The 15965-nt window shown below is 37.1% G+C and overlaps 1 protein-coding gene across 2 annotated transcripts in view; it reads left to right on the forward strand.

Annotated features, from left to right (window-relative positions):
* DIAPH3 (diaphanous related formin 3) overlaps positions 1 to 15965 on the forward strand; it is a 516843-nt gene that overhangs the window by 476366 nt on the left and 24512 nt on the right. The gene's annotated exons all lie outside the window — the stretch shown is intronic.

Genomic DNA, 15965 nt, shown 5'->3' on the forward strand with positions numbered 1-15965 from the left:
GTTAGGTTGTTTTATTTTTTTGTTTTTGTTTCTTTTTTACTAACTAAAATAGGGAATGTGAAGAGGAAGAACAATTTTCCCCCCTAGGAGAAAATAAGTGTGCATTTAGACATGAGAAATGTGAAGAAGGATATAGAGGTGTTCTAAACACAAAGTAAAAACTGAGATCAGCAACTTAGAAGTGTAAAGTTTGGAGCCAAAAGCCTGTGGTTGAAGCCATAGAGACAGATGAGTTCTCTCAGGGTAAGTGCCCATATTTAAGGTTGGCAGAGAGAAGGGGTATGGTTGGAGGAGTAAGAGTATCACTCCATAAAAGAAGTGCGTGAACAGTGTGAATTTAGGGGCAACAAGGATATACCAAGAAGTCTGGAAGGAAAGGAAGAAAATAGCATAGCTTTTTCCAGCCAACTTAAAGATTAAAAAATCCAAGTAAGACCAACATTCTAATTCAGCCCCAGCAGCCCATGTGAGGTCACTAACCGCTGGCCTTTCTCCAGTGGGTTCTTTATTCCAAATTCCAAACTATTCAAAGTTCTGGAGCTGTAAGGAAATCTTGGAGAAAATCCAGCTCCAAATTAAGATAGAGTGAATTATCAAAATTGCATACTAATAAAAGCTTAGAATTAAGGCCAACCTCTACCCAAAAATATTTCTGAGAAGAGTGGGACGCTGGGAATAAATTAGGAGGTCATTATTAAAATGATTGCTGTTGAACTGACATCTCACGCTTTCTGTGGATCTCTTCAGTAGGAAAACAAATCTAGTCATGTAATCTCACCTGGATTATCTAGTCATATTATCTCTCACCTCCTCACTGGCCTACTTCCTTCCACTCTGCCCTCTGGTCTGTTCTGAATAAAACTGCCAAGGTGAGCTTGCTGAAGTGTAGGTAAGATTAGAAAACTCTTCTCAAACCCTCCAGTTGGGTAACAGACCTACAAGGTCAAACCAACAGTCCCCCTCATCTCTCTCACCTCATTTCTATTACTCCTGCCCTTGCTCACTCCTCTTCAGTGTCCCGCCCCCACCCACCGCCCCCTTTCACCCCCTGCCATCTTGCTATTCCTCAAACATGTCAAAGTCTTCTTTCTGGAAATTTTCCCCTCCATCTCCATCTATTCCTTACTCAATCTCCATCTACTCCTCACTCCATCTATTCCTGTAGGTCTCTGCTCCACTAATAAAATGCAGCAATGATTTCACTTTATCAGAGAAGCTTGTTCTAACCATTGTTTATAAAACTCTCAGCGCATCTATCCTGCCTTTTTCTCTGTTATACAACGTATCACCATCAAATGTATCACGCATATACTTGTGTGTGTGTCTGGAAAACATGGTGACGTAGTGGTTAAGAGCTACGGCTGCTAACAAAAAGGTTGGCAGTTCAAATCCACCAGATGCTCCTTGGAAACTCTATAAGGCAGTTCTACTCTGCCTTATAGGGTTACTATGATTCGGAATCGACTCAACGGCAACGGGTTTGGTTGTTTTGGTTTTGTGTGTGTGTCTCCTTCAGCTTTACCTCCAGAATATAAACTCTAAAAGGACAGGAATCTTTCCAGTTTTGTTCTCTGGTCTTCCTAGAGCAGAGCTTGTCCCGTAATGAGTTCAATAACTAATTGTTGAATAAATGGGCATAAGGAATGATCCTTTGCAGTCACCACTATTTTGTTTTTAATAAGCGTATTTTAACATTAAAAAAGGAGAGAGGACATAATTTTAAATTTGTATAAATTGAGCTTCAGGAATCATTATTTTTCTCATTTTGCCTCAGTGAACACTTGAGACCAGCTGTTGGGAACCACTACACCAAGCCATCCTAATTCTTTTAGGTGTATTAATCCTTGCTGTGTAGTATTTGTGTTATTCATAGGAAATAAATTACATCAAGCTAATTTAAAGAAGTAAGTATACTGCTTACTTCCTTTTATTTAAGGAAGCAGAAATGTGGCTTATTGTGCTATTTAGATTCCTTTTGTCAAGGAATAACACAATATTACAATACTTTTTCATGCACTAATTTAAAACTTCTTTTTTGCATGTTTGCTCCATAATGTTTTGCAACAGATTTTTTTTAAAAGATAGATGAAAGGGATATTACTTGTACTTTATTATCTTTAATATTATTAAATATTATTTTCATATTCAAGTTTCTTTAGCAACTGCTGAGTTCTGAGGCTCTGATTTCCAAATGTAGCAGGTTGTCATAGGTTTGTTGTTACTTCTTTTTTTCTCTCTCTCTTTTTATTAGTTGTTTTGAGACAGTAAAATGGTTTTGTCTTTCTTCATTAGAAAGACATCATTTTAAGTTACTTTAAGTCCTTGAGAAAACAAGTTTGCCACAAGGGAATCAGAGAAAGCAAACTGCAAATATCTTTCAAACCCCACATTAAGTTCAAAGTGAAATCATAATCAGACAACCAGTTATTTAATTTTCTTGATGATGCACTTTATAAATGTCAGTGTAGTAACTTATAGCGCGAAAATAATAAAAGCATGAAAAGGTATTGATAAGTATGAGAGGGAAGAAGACAGATCTTTGAAAGGATACTGCTCCCATTTCAATAGTCACTAAATGAGCATGCTTAAGTTTATTTACATTTGGGCATACATACTTTATTGCACTTTTCTGAGTGCTTTATTCATGCTAATATGTAACTGAATTTTTAAATAATTTAAAAAATAAGACAGGAGCATTATTTACTTCTAAACAAAATTTCATATGAGAGGAACCATTGTTTACAATCAGAATATCTTACAATCAAAGCATAATTATCTACTCTTTTTCACCACTTTCTTAGAGATATAAAACCATTAGCACAATAAAAAGATTATTAGTTGGCTGATTTAAAGTTGTTGTAAACATCATGAACCCTGTTCTTTGTTTTTACCAATGTTGTTGTTGCTGGTTGCTCTCGAGTCGATTCCAACTCATGACGTCCCCATGTGTGCAGAGTAGAACTGCTCCATTGGGTTTACAAGGCAGTGACCTTTCAGAAGCAGATCACCAGGCCTATCTTCCAAGGATCCTCTGGGATTTGAACCTATCAAACCCCCAAGCTTTCAGCTAGTAAGTACTCTTTATTCATAGCTTGGGTAGAGTGAAACCCAGCCTCCAGTCCTCAGATTCCAGGTTGATCCAATGGTGAGCCTCAAACAGGAGCCAAATTCACTAAAGGAAGGAATGATTTTTAGATCTGTCAGGTGTTTGTAATCATACGTTTGTCACAGCCTAAGCAGCAATCTAGTTTCCTGGTAGCTACGATGACTTATAGGCATTCACATATTGTCTGTCTGTAGTGATATTTAAACAAACTATATGAAATAATTCTAGACGTGGATACATGAGCCTCAATTTCTCCTTTGAAAGACCTATCTTATTGCCATGATGTTGAGTAACCTAATGATTATTTTAAAAATATCGATTCAACCTTTTTGAAGAGACATGACTGTTAATATTTCACATTGATTTGTTGGAATTTTTACAACTTTCATTAACTTACATAGCAAAGCCAAAAACCAAACCCATGGCCATCAAGTCAATTCCAACTCATAGCGACCCTATAGGACAGAGTAGAACTGCTCCATAGAGTTTCCAAGGCTATAAATCTTTACAGAAGCAGACTGTCTCATCTTTCATCTGTGGAGCAGCTGGTGGTTTCAAACTTCTGACCTTTTGGTTAGCAGCTAAATCACTGTGCCACCAAGGCTCCTTAATTTCTATAACCTTCAATATACCATGTGCTTAAAAAAAAAGAAAATGCCATTGAGTTGATTTTGACTCATAGCAACCCTATAGGACAGAGTAGAACTGCCCCCATAGAGTTTCCAAGGCTATAATCTTTAAGGGAAACCCTGGTGGCGTAGTGGTTGAGTTCTATGGCCACTAACCAAAAGGTTGGCAGTCTGAATCCACCAGGCACTCCTTGGAAACTCTATGGAGCAGTTCTGCCCTGTCCTGTAGGGTCACTATGAGTCAGAATCGACTCAACGGCAACAGGTTTGGTTTGGTTTTTAATGTTTAAGGAAGCAAACTGCCACATCTTTTTCCTGCGGAGTGGCTGGTAAATTTGAACTGCCGACCCGTGGGTTAGCAGCCAAGCACTTAACCACCGTGACACCAGGGCTCCTTCAGAGGTACAGAATGAGATAATCCAAATCCCTTGTGAATGTGATTCCTCTGATCTAAATTCACTTGAAATACAATTACAAGTTTATTTTACAAGTAACTAGGATGAAATTACAAGTTTACATTGACTTTCTAGAAGTAAAAGCAAATACATCTCAATTAATAAACTGAGAAGATGTTTTTGGTTTCTTTATTAATGGTTTACATAAAATCAGGAGCCTACTTATCACATACAAATAGGGAAAACAAAAGCACTGTAGAAAATTCAATTTAGCGTTAGAGATTACTGCAACACAACAGCTCTTTATTGGTACTGGTATATAAAAGCACTTCTAACAGTGCATCAATTTTCACAGCCATTTATACATTACAAAGCAATTGTAAACAGCGTAAAACCCACATTAACTCCTGTCAGCATCCTGCCTTTTGCTCAGTTATGGATTTGTTTGAAATAACAGTGAGAGCTAAAGTGATTGCATTGACATCACAGATTGCATTCTAAATATGAATGAACCCATTGTAATGGAATGCATAGCACTGTATAGCAGGCGTTGTTTGTCCTCCCTGCCATGGTAACACGTTTGTGACATAAGGGAACATGGCATTGTCTCTAAGAAATAACCCCACACGTTCTCAAATGGTAATCGTATCAAGTGACAGGTTTTCAGACAGCCCTAAATTTTATATTGTAATATTGTACCATTAATAACCCTCTGTTGTTTAATGTTCAAAAATCAATCCAGATAATATGAAATTTGTGGAGCTGTTTCTAAAAAGTGATTATTAATTTAAATAACATGACATTTTGATTTTCAGTACGTTATCTTGATTGCTCTCTGCCTAAAATCATAAGATCAAAGTAGCCATCTCATCAGAATAGAAACTAATGAATGGGACTGGGTACAGTTAGAAGGAAAAGCCAATTTGAAAGATTAGAGCTGCATTCTTAGCTTTCAGACTTCTTCAGTAAGGATTTTGTAAGCTGTTGTTTTCTTTTGAAGAGAAGGGTGTATAGTTTCTGATTTGTTGTTTTGTTTTGCTTTTGTTTTTGTTTTAAGACAATCACATTCAGAGGCTTTTGGTGGTGGAACAAAAAATTTTTTTAGAAGACGTTTGTTCATACTATTAGATTAAAAAGAAAGGGTACCAGTGCATATCTTTTTAATTGCTTGACTCAGCTTGAATTGTCATTCTTTTTTAGATAAGGGTCACTTTATTCCACTTAATGTCCTTCCGTTGAAAAAGTCTTTTGCTGGTAAAAGTTAAGTACTAACTTATTAAGTACATCTTCTAGCCTTCAGAAAGAATAAGTTTACATTTTAGTATAAGAATAAGTTTACATTTTATTATAAAAATAAGTTTACATTTTACTATAAAAACTGTGATTTCAGTGTAGTTGTGTATTGCTGTTTTGTTTATTAGCAGATCATTTACCTGATTGTAGACATCTCTTCTTTGTTAGGAACTTCGCTGGTTAGTTTTCTGATACTTAAGAGACACAGTAAGTAGTCAGGGAGGTGGCACTGGTATTTGCATAGTGACTTATACATTTGAAGCCCTGTGCTTTACATACATTGCATTATTTCGTTTAATACATTCTCCTTTAACTAGTAAATATTTCAAGGGAGGAATCGTCTGGATTTAGTCTAACAGTGGGTTATTTCCAAACACACAGTTTCTGTGCCAAAAGCAAGTTCCAGGAGAGAGAATATAGGTTTGCTATTATTCCTCCTGGCCTTTCTCCCTCCTAACTTCAGCTGTCACTTGATTTCTGGTATCCTGGGTCACTGTGAGCTGGAATCAACTCAGTGGCAACGAGTTTGGTTTGATTACAGGAAAGATGAGAAGAGCACCCTGGTATACACCTCTGTTGCTTGCCTTCATGTACATAACAGGCTACACCCAGGAATACTTACTCGCACCTTCTTTTTCCCTGTAATGGAGATGTTTGATGGGACCAACTACATTATACCCATAAGAATCTTGCTTTTAAAGTTGAGACCACAGGTACAATGAAGCCTAACTTGTGTGCGTCAAGTTGAGTGCAACTCATAGTGACCATATGTGACAGAGTAGAACTGCCCCATAGAGTTTCCTAGGCTGTAATCTTTATGGGACCTGATCTAGAGGCCTTTTCTCCCACGGAGCGGCTGGTGGGTTCCAACCACTGACCTTTCATTTAGCAGTCGAGCACATAACCACTGTGCCACCAGGGCTCCTTCAAAGCCAAGCTAGTAACCTGCAAAATATATTCATAAGAAGCTGTGACAGTGGTTTGAAGTTATAAAGATAATTAGTATATTCATTTTTATTGACTGTAGCACTTTATGATGCATTTGGAAATATTCTTAGTAAATTATTCAATCAAATAGATTTTACATGAGGGTTTTACTAACAAGTCTAAAAAATTATTTTCAACTAAATTCAGTCAGACAGATAGATTTTGTTCTCCAGGTGGTTGGGTATTTTTTGCTTGATAACCTATTTGGCAGCACTCTTTTGAACCTGTGAATATTTATATTTCAGGGCCCTCTCAATAATTAAGAAATCCACATTCAGTACCAGATGTTCCAGATGACTGAACAATTTTGTTTCATTCTAGAGCTGTAACATTTTTTTAACTGTTTTTGTTTTTAATAATGTTTTCCCAAAAATCAGGAACAAAGCAAGCATTTACTAAAGTTACATGTTCACTAAGAAGCTATGTTAAGGCTAATTGACTATATTAAGCAGAAATCTAGGCAACTCAAGAGCATTATTTATTTTAACAATCAAGCATTTTAGAAGCTAGAAGTTTTATAATGTCTTCGGTTACCTTTAAGATTGTTAAAGTACTCACATAAAAAAACAAATTTAACTTCAGAAACTATGAAAACATGTTTGCCTCTAATGTATTATCTGGAACCCTGGTGGCGCAGTGGTTAAGAGCTCGGCTGCTAACCAAAAAGTCGGCAGTTCAAATCCACCAGTCACTCCTTGGAAACCGTATGGGGCAGTTCTATTCTGTCCTGTAGGGTCGCTGTGGATCGGAATCAGCTCGACGGCAACAGGTTCAATTTTTTGGTTTGGAATATATTATCTAACTTTTTGACACAGAGCCTTAAGTATTTCTATTAAGACTTGGGCAACAGATGAATAATGACGTAGCTTCCTTTGTAATAAATTAGACAAAATTCAAAGTGTATCAACCTGATACACTTCCGTTCGTGGAACAAACACTGACCTAAGAAGAGATTCTTGATTCATTCATATGGCAAATAAGTTTTGAGTATTTTATAGAGGTGTGGGGTCATACTCAATTCTCTGAGTTTTTGCTAGTTTCCTGTTTCATTTTACCTTGATTAGATCCATTCAAAGTATGATTTTCTTAATATTATTGATCTTGATCTTTAGTTATTAATATTAATATCAAAGCAAAAAGCAATTAATATCCTTTCACATCTGTGCTTTCTCTGTGTTGTTGTTAAGTGCCATGGAGTCCATTCAAACTCATAGCAAACCCGTGTCACAGAGCAGAACTGTCCCATAAGGTTTTCTTGGCTGTAATCTTTAAGGTAGCAGAGTGCCAGGTGTTTCTCCTACAGAGCCACTGGGTGGGTTCAAACCTCCAGCCTTTTGGTTAGAAGCTGAGTGCTTAACCATTGCTTTTTGTATAATGGACGGCAAATCGAAGGTGGCGTTGGCTAATATATAGCACCACAGGAATAACACAGGATCAAAAAAGAAAGCCACTGGCTGGAAAAGTCACTTTTCGGTATCGTTACTAGGAGTTTTTCTTTGTAATGAATTGAGAATGTAAGGCTCAACAGACTGTCATTTCATAATGTATTTCAAAAAATAATTCCTTAAAAATTCATTTTTGACCTTCCTTTTTTAATGAGGATCATAAAGATCATTTAAAATTTAGATTAAAAAATATAATTTCCAATATAACTTGAGGCTCCAAGTTCATTTTGCAAGTCGGAAACTCAAGTTTGTCATATAATTTTGGGACAGTTACCTCCTTCTTTTTATTTGTATAAACTATCATTTTTACTATTTTAAAAACATATCACATGCTTCATGAATTTTGCACATACTTTTGTTGCTTTCTTCTGAGATTGAGAAGTATGCTATTTTTGTTCTGCAGTTCATTTCCATATTCGATTACAAATAAATCTATAATATTATAGAAAGACTATCAAAAGAACATTTACTTTGAATTGTCTTTACAAAGTAGAGAATGATTTGCACTGATAATTCTCTTTGCTTCTTGGACTGATGACATATATATTTAAAACTGAGTTACACAACAAGGACCTACAGAGAAATCTTTTAAAAGCACATCTGATGTGTCACATTCCTGCTTAACATCTTTTAGTGGCTTCCAACTTCTTACGGTGTCCCAGTACACGTTCACTGACCGGGCCCCGTCCACCTCTGGTCCCAATTGCACACCTCTTCCCTTTGCTTACTACCCTCCACCCACAGGTACTTCCACATGAGGGCTTCATACTGTCCCCACTGCCTGGAATGTTGTTTTCCTGCTAAACCTGTCTTGCTAACTCTTAATTACCCTTTTGGTCTCTCTTAAATATTGTTTCCTATAGAAGCTTTCCTATAACTACCTTGCCTCTGAAACATAAATCAGGTCCCCCTTGTTACACTTCATAATTGCCAGCTTTACTTTTCCTTCATAGCGCTTACAAGTTATAATTACATATTTGTTTGCTTGTTTAATGCCTGCCTCTCCCAATAGAGTGTAAACTCTGTGACTAAAGAAAGAGTTGGAGTCAGAGGAGGAAAGACTTTATTATAATCAGTATTTCACACTTTTGACAGGTAAATTAGACCCAAAATAACTCCCAGGGAGTAACACTCAGCCTGAAAAAGATGAAATCAGAGCGAGACTATGTGGTATAATAGAGGAAGTGCACCAGATTGATTTTCAGAGGCCTAATTGAATGGGCTTGCGGTGGTGGTGATGGTGGGTTGGTTTTTACATAGAGTGTACTCTAACCATTTCACTATGTCATTTTAGCCATGTCTCTTGATCATTCTCACCTCAATTTCCTAATCAGTGAAGGAAATCTAAAGCTGTATGACAATAATATTGTCAACCTAAAACAAAAGACTCAAATAAGGCTTAAGCTCTAGTATTCTTTGGTTTTTAGAAGATGACATCTGGTCATCAGCCATGCCAAGGACCCCAGACACAGCCAAGAGTTCAGAGCTTTTTTTAATGGGGAAGGGGTTGATGTAGAAGTATTGGAAGAGGGGAGTTGTACAACCGTATAGGTCATTTAATTCAATAGCATTTAGAGTTGTACCGTACCCTTTGGAAACGCTGGTGGCATAGTAGTTAAGAGCTACGGCTGCTAACCAAAAGGTTGGCAGTTCAAATCCACCAGACGCTCCTTGGAAATCCTATGGGGCAGTTCTACTCTGTCCTACAGGGTCGCTATGAGTCAGAATCGACTCGACGGCAATGAGTTTTTTTAATTTGGTTGTAAATTCACAATGAATTCTTAATCATTAACACGTCTTATTAATCCAGTAGTCCTAAACCTCAATCCTTTTTACTCTCTCACCAAAATTCATAGATAAATTCTCAAGTATTCAGTAAACAGCTACGAATTCAGGTGTGAAAGCTGATATATTCTCTTCTAAAAAAAGAACTAGCCAATAATTTCTCAAAGCTGCAAGGAGTGTGTACCAACTAAGATTGGGAGAAAAAAATAAAACTTCGTTCTATTTTTTGTTTTCGAAAACATAGAACAGAGAATGCTATCAGCTACAGCTGCGGTATTCTACATTCTGAATCCTATACTTGGTTTTTTAGAATCCTTTTTTGACTTGTCTTAGACTGAATGAAGTATTTTAGTCCTAAGATGTACATTGCATAAGCTTGACACTGAAGGGTCAGGATTATTTTTAACTGACGTTTACAAAAGATCAGTGGACTGTATCCTTTTGTTTATGTTACACATGCAAGAAATACAGTTTACATAGTCCTAAACACCCTCAGTCAGCCATCTGCAAATGGATTATGCACTTGAATTTTTGAAAAGTTCCTCACAAATTTAAAATGTACTTGCACTGAAACAATCTTTCCTCCTTGTGTCCTTCTTTCCCTTTCTGTAGCTTTGCTTCCTGTTTTTTGCTTATGTTTTAATTCTACATGTTTTAAATAAAATTTATATATTAGTTTCATTTATACATTAGTTTAACAGAATTAAGCATAAGGAAAAGGTTGAAATATTCCAGTATTTATTTTAACTGCTAATTCTTTACCGTGTTTCCTAAAACAGTAGAGAACATTAGGTTAGTGTCGTGGATTGAACTGTGTCCCCCAAAAATATGTGTATCAATCTGGCTACATCATGATTCCTAGTAAGGTGTGATTGTCCACCATTTTGTCATCTGATGTGATTTTCCTGTGTGTTGTAAACCCTATCTCTGTGATGCTGATGAGATGGGATTAGAGACAGTCATGTTAATGAGGCAGAACTCAATCTACAAGATTAGATTGTGTCTTGGGCCAATCACTTTTGGAATATAAAAGAGAGAAGCTAGCAGAGAGACATGAGGACCTCATACCACCAAGAAAGCAGTGCCTGGAGCAGAGTGTGTCCTTTGAACCTGAGGTTCCTACGCAGAGAAGCTCTTAGACCAGGGGAAGATTAATAATAAAGACCTTCCTCCACAGCCAACAAAGACAGAAAGCCTTCCCCTGGAGCTGATGCCCTGAATTTGGACTTGTAGCCTACTAGACTGTGAGAGAATAAATTTCTCTTTGTTAAAGCCATCCACTTGTGATATTTCTGTTATAGTAGCGCTAGGTAACTAAGACAGTTAAGTTTCATAATCCTTTATCTGATCCCGTGGTTCAGCAGAAGATAGCTGAAGTTTGAGATTAAGACATGTGTGGTTAAAAACAATACTAATGAGAGGAGTAAACAGAAATTCAGTCTTCATGCAGGAAACCAAAAAAAAACAAACCCATTGCCACTGAGTTCATTCTAACTTACAGCAACCCTATAGGACAGAGTAGAACTGCCTCATAGGGTTTCCAAGGCTGTAATCCTCTCACAAGCAGACTGCCACATCTTTCTTCCTCAGAGCAGCAGGTGGGTTAAAACCCCTGACCTTTCTGTTAGCAGCCGAGTGCTTAACCACTGCGCCACCAGGGCTCCTCTCATGCAGACAGGGATCTATATAATTATTGATCTAGTCCTCCTCTTTCCTTTGAGAAATCCAAGAAGTTAGGATAATTTAAGATGCCCCAATAGAGACTGACTTTGCTTTTAAGCTAATTCTGGCCCTTTCATATGAGTCCTTTCTCCAGCAGTTACCTAAATTTTAGATTATTACTAAAAAAAGCAAACTGTCAGTTAACAGACCTCTTTCTCTCTGTATTCCCACCATCATTTCCCCAATACACCAGGCCCTTTCACTTCCTGGTATTTTTATATACGCTCCTCCTTCTACCTGACATGCCTTTTACCCTTCTTTATTAGACAAGCTTGTACTTACATGTCAAGACCCCATGAAAATATTACCTCCTGCACATAGTTCCTTTGTCATCTTTGCTCCTATAGCATTATTTTTTTTTTTTCATATCTCTCTTTTGGCACTTATTTATAATTTATTTGTTTTAATAATGTGTTTCTCTCTGCTAGATATGAGCACCTCAAGGTCTCAGATCTTACTCATCTTTGCATCCCCAGCCCCAGCACAATGGCTGGTGGATACATAGTAGGCACTCCATTATTTGTTGTTTCAATGCATGAATTAAGTAACCAATTACATGAAATGTCAGACAGACAGTCTTCTACTTTGAAACCAGTTGTATTCCCAAAGTTAATTTTTAAATCAGTTGTTTGCAACTCACAAGGCAATTTCCCATAGAAACAATGTTATAAATTGGTGGTTGGATTCCCAGGCTAGCCCTCAAGAGTCTCTTTAACCCGTAACGTAGCTGAAACAGTATGCAGTTGCAATGAAAAATAGCAGAAAACAACACTATTGCAAATGTGCAGTGTTTTCATTACATTAAGTAAATACAATTCCTCTTCTGCATAAAAACTGCAATCCAGGGCAAATTATACCAATGGGCAGGTGTAGCATGATGTAGCAACAGGAGCAGGATAGCTGAATATAGGCCAAGCTTTTTCACTAACTTGCCTTACAAATGCTCTCACTTTACTATGGCTGAGTTTCTACATCTGTCCAGCAGACATGGTAATCCTTGCCTGCTCCTCCTGAAGAAGCACCAAGGAAATGTATATAAAATCACACTGAAATATGCAGAGCACTATGTAAATGCAATGTGTATCATGGCATAAAGTACCTACAGAAATATGAAAGTAAACTGAATTGCAAACATCTAACGTAGTAGAAAATAAAGCAGCAAAGTTGGGGTTTAAACCTCAGTTGGTCTGACCCCAAAGTCTGGGAGCCGGGTTACTACCATGTTCCCATGTGACCAACTCTAAAACACATGCATTAACCTCTCTGGGCTCTAAGTTTCCTCTTGAGTAAAATGACATTGTGCAGATTAAATGACCTTCCAGTTCTTATAATCTGGATGTCTATGTTTAGAATTATTTGCACAGAGTTGTAACTTTGATGGCATAAGAAATGTACTAGAGGGCTCATTATTATATGGTCTGAAAGTCTTCAGTTTGCATTTCTATGATTAGCTTGCTTCAAGCACCACTTGCCTACATTATATTTTTATGCTTGATATAATTTTTCTCTTACTCGGCTGAATATGCCCACCTTCAAACCAATTTGTTGCCCAGCATCTGCCATCAAAATCTACCATAATGTCTCCATCCAAACAAGAATAACAAGCTTCTTGTTCCCTACTCAGAATTCTGGCTTCTCCCATGAAGAAAAGAGGTTTTCTTTCATGATTTGCCTACAAATTTCTCACTTGATTCTGGTGCAATGGATATATACTTCAGCTAACTGTCTAATCAAACTTTATTCTCTATTAGGAGCCACCTGTTTGCCGATGACTACTCTGTTTTTTATTTTAGTGTAATCCGTTTTAGTTCCTTCATCTGTTTTTATCGTACCGCCTGCACTTCCTGCTTTTCCAGTTCATCCCTTCCTTTCTTCTGTGTAGGCGAAGGAGGGGACAGGGTGTGAGCAGCAGGAGTCCTGGCTATGGTCTAAACAAAATGCTTGCGGCTCAAACCCTTCTTCCTGGCTGACTGAAATGCCTCTCTCCTTAGGCTGTTCAAGCCCTTTTTATTTTCTCCCTTATCTTTAAGCTTTGCCAGAAATCTCGAGGCCTTTCAGGAGACTTTCCTGGAACAAAAGAAAGAAGTTGAAATTCTTACAGTCTTTAACTTTTTATAACAAAAGTTTCGCATTTGTCTCTTCCTCGGTCTTTGCTCTCTTGTGCCTGGGGGTTGACTGGAAAAGAAAAAAATTGCTTTTGAGTTGATTCCTACCCATGGCGACCCCATGCATCTCAGAGAAGAACTGTGCTCCACAGGGTTTTCAGTGACTAATTTTTCGGAAGTAGATCCTCAGATCTTCCGAGATGACTCTGAGTGGACTTGAGCCTCCAACATTTCGATTAATAATAAGCCAAGCATGTTAATCCTTTACCCCATCCAGGAACTTCTGGGGGTTGACTTAAAAAATAAAAAACTCAAACTGGTTGCTGTCGAGTTGATTCCGACTCCTAGCGACCCTATAGGACAGAGTAGAACTGTCCCATAGGGTTTCCAAGAAGCGACTGGTGGATTCGAACTGCCAACATTTTAGTTAGCAGCCACTGTAGTTCTTAGCCACTGCTCTACGAGGGCTCCCCTTCTATATAAACAATTGTTATTAGATTAACCGTATTATAAAAACATTTTCTGTGTGAAATTTCCAACACAATTTGATACTAAACATGTCAATATTAGATGACCTATGTCAGGTGTTTTTTTCATCATCTTCATATGCTCATCTGCAGGAGTGTCTCCTGTCCTGTATCATAACCATCTATTAAGTGGGAACTTTGTAGTATTTAGTAGATTGTCCCCTCAGGTAGGGTTCCCTGCAAATTGTTTCTAACATATCCAAGTCCTGTTGTTACTTCAAAGCTCAAATGAGACCCTACATTGTGAGGCCCGCCTTCACTTATACTATTCCCGGGTGGACCTCATTCCTCTAAAATCCTCTTGCGTTTATTGTGGGCAGAACTTTTTGGCATTTAAAAAACACTTAAAAAAAAACTAAAGTCTGTTTTGTTTTGTTTTTTAATTTGTTTCAGTCCCTTGTAGACCAGGGATAATACCTTAAATTTCTTAGAGGTACCGCAGCTCTATACCTTATACATGTAGGTGGTCAATAAACATTTATTGATTTATTATTCACTTATGTATTGACTTTTTTGTTAGTAGTTAAGGTTTTCAGTTGGATCCATTTTTTGACCTTTTCAATTACTAGTTTTTTGTCAGGGGTTTCCAATGCCCAGTTGCATTTCTTCCATCAATAGGTTATGTCTATAAATAGAAGTCTAGAGACATTTCTGATGTGTTTGGGAAAAGAAATTGAATAAAGAAGTTCGGAGTTTAAAATTGTAGATGAATATTGTATTAGTGATGAACTGTAGCAAACATATTTTGAAACCATTTATCTAGCTGAGGAAAAGATAATAGAGCCATCCCTTGTGACCAGGGTTTCAATGGCTTCCTTCAAAAGTAGCCATTTTAAAGGTTTTGTTTCCTTCTTCCTTTAATCTCTCATGTTATGAATATTTAGTTGAACTCCCACAGCAACTGGGGGAAGAAAACCTTTGGAGCCGATTTTGGATAAAATATGAGACATTTACTTTTGTGAATATTGACCTAAGATTCCACACAATCTTTTGTTCTCTGGGCTCTTAAGTCATTCAGAGCTTTAAATTTAAACACTAGTGTATTTTCAACCACAGGAAAGCCCCCTGAAACACCAGAGTGTGGAACTTTTAGTTAATACCTGTAGCATTTCATTATTCTTTTAATTACCATTTCAGAAATTCTCAGATGGGTCATAATGGCATGTTGTCCCAAGTGTCCTTCTATAGGTAGTTCACAGAATAATCATCATACATTACAATACTTTGTGTTTCATTGTTTCTTCTTAGCTTTTTTATTTTACCCATATCTGCTTGGCAAGCAAGTCACAATTGCTTAAAAAATATTATTCTAATTAATTACTCTGGGTGTCATTTTGATACATCATTTCAAAGCATGAAGAAGAGATGTCAGGTTTTATCCTGACTTCTTGTCAAAAGAGTTAAAACTCCACTTCCTATATTTTTTTTTTTCCTTCTTATAGAATGCTGTCTTTCTGTAAACTGCAAAACTTTATTGATCACAAAGGGCATTAATGGATTGGCAAGTTCAAATTATATCCTTTAAAATATATTATTTGTTGAGGGACAAATACTTATATTAGATTAAAAGTTTCGTCCACTATAATTCCATTTTGTAATTATTTAATGAAGTTCAAACTAAGTTGTTTCTCTCCGGTTTAAACATGTTGGCTGATTTTTAGACTTGGATGCATTTCACTGTAAATTGCTGTGCGATGTGACTCGAGTACCCAGGAGCTGTCAGGATGGCTCAGTGATTTAACGTTGGTGTCCTGCAGCTTTGACTGTAATCAGCAGATACTGTGGTATTACCATAAATGTTTTCCTAACTGCTTCTGTCAAAAAGAGAAAATTCTTTCTGCACCGAGTCTGCCACTTCTGATTAAATTCAGTTTGCCTTCTTTTGCATAATTAATGTCCCATGATGATCTCTAACCTTTTGTTTTTAATATTGCCTCTTGGTCTAGACTCACCCTTAACGAGGAAGCTCAA

Source organism: Trichechus manatus, unplaced genomic scaffold, assembly GCF_000243295.1.
Source record: "Trichechus manatus latirostris isolate Lorelei unplaced genomic scaffold, TriManLat1.0 scaffold00173, whole genome shotgun sequence".
Lineage (NCBI taxonomy): Eukaryota > Metazoa > Chordata > Mammalia > Sirenia > Trichechidae > Trichechus > Trichechus manatus.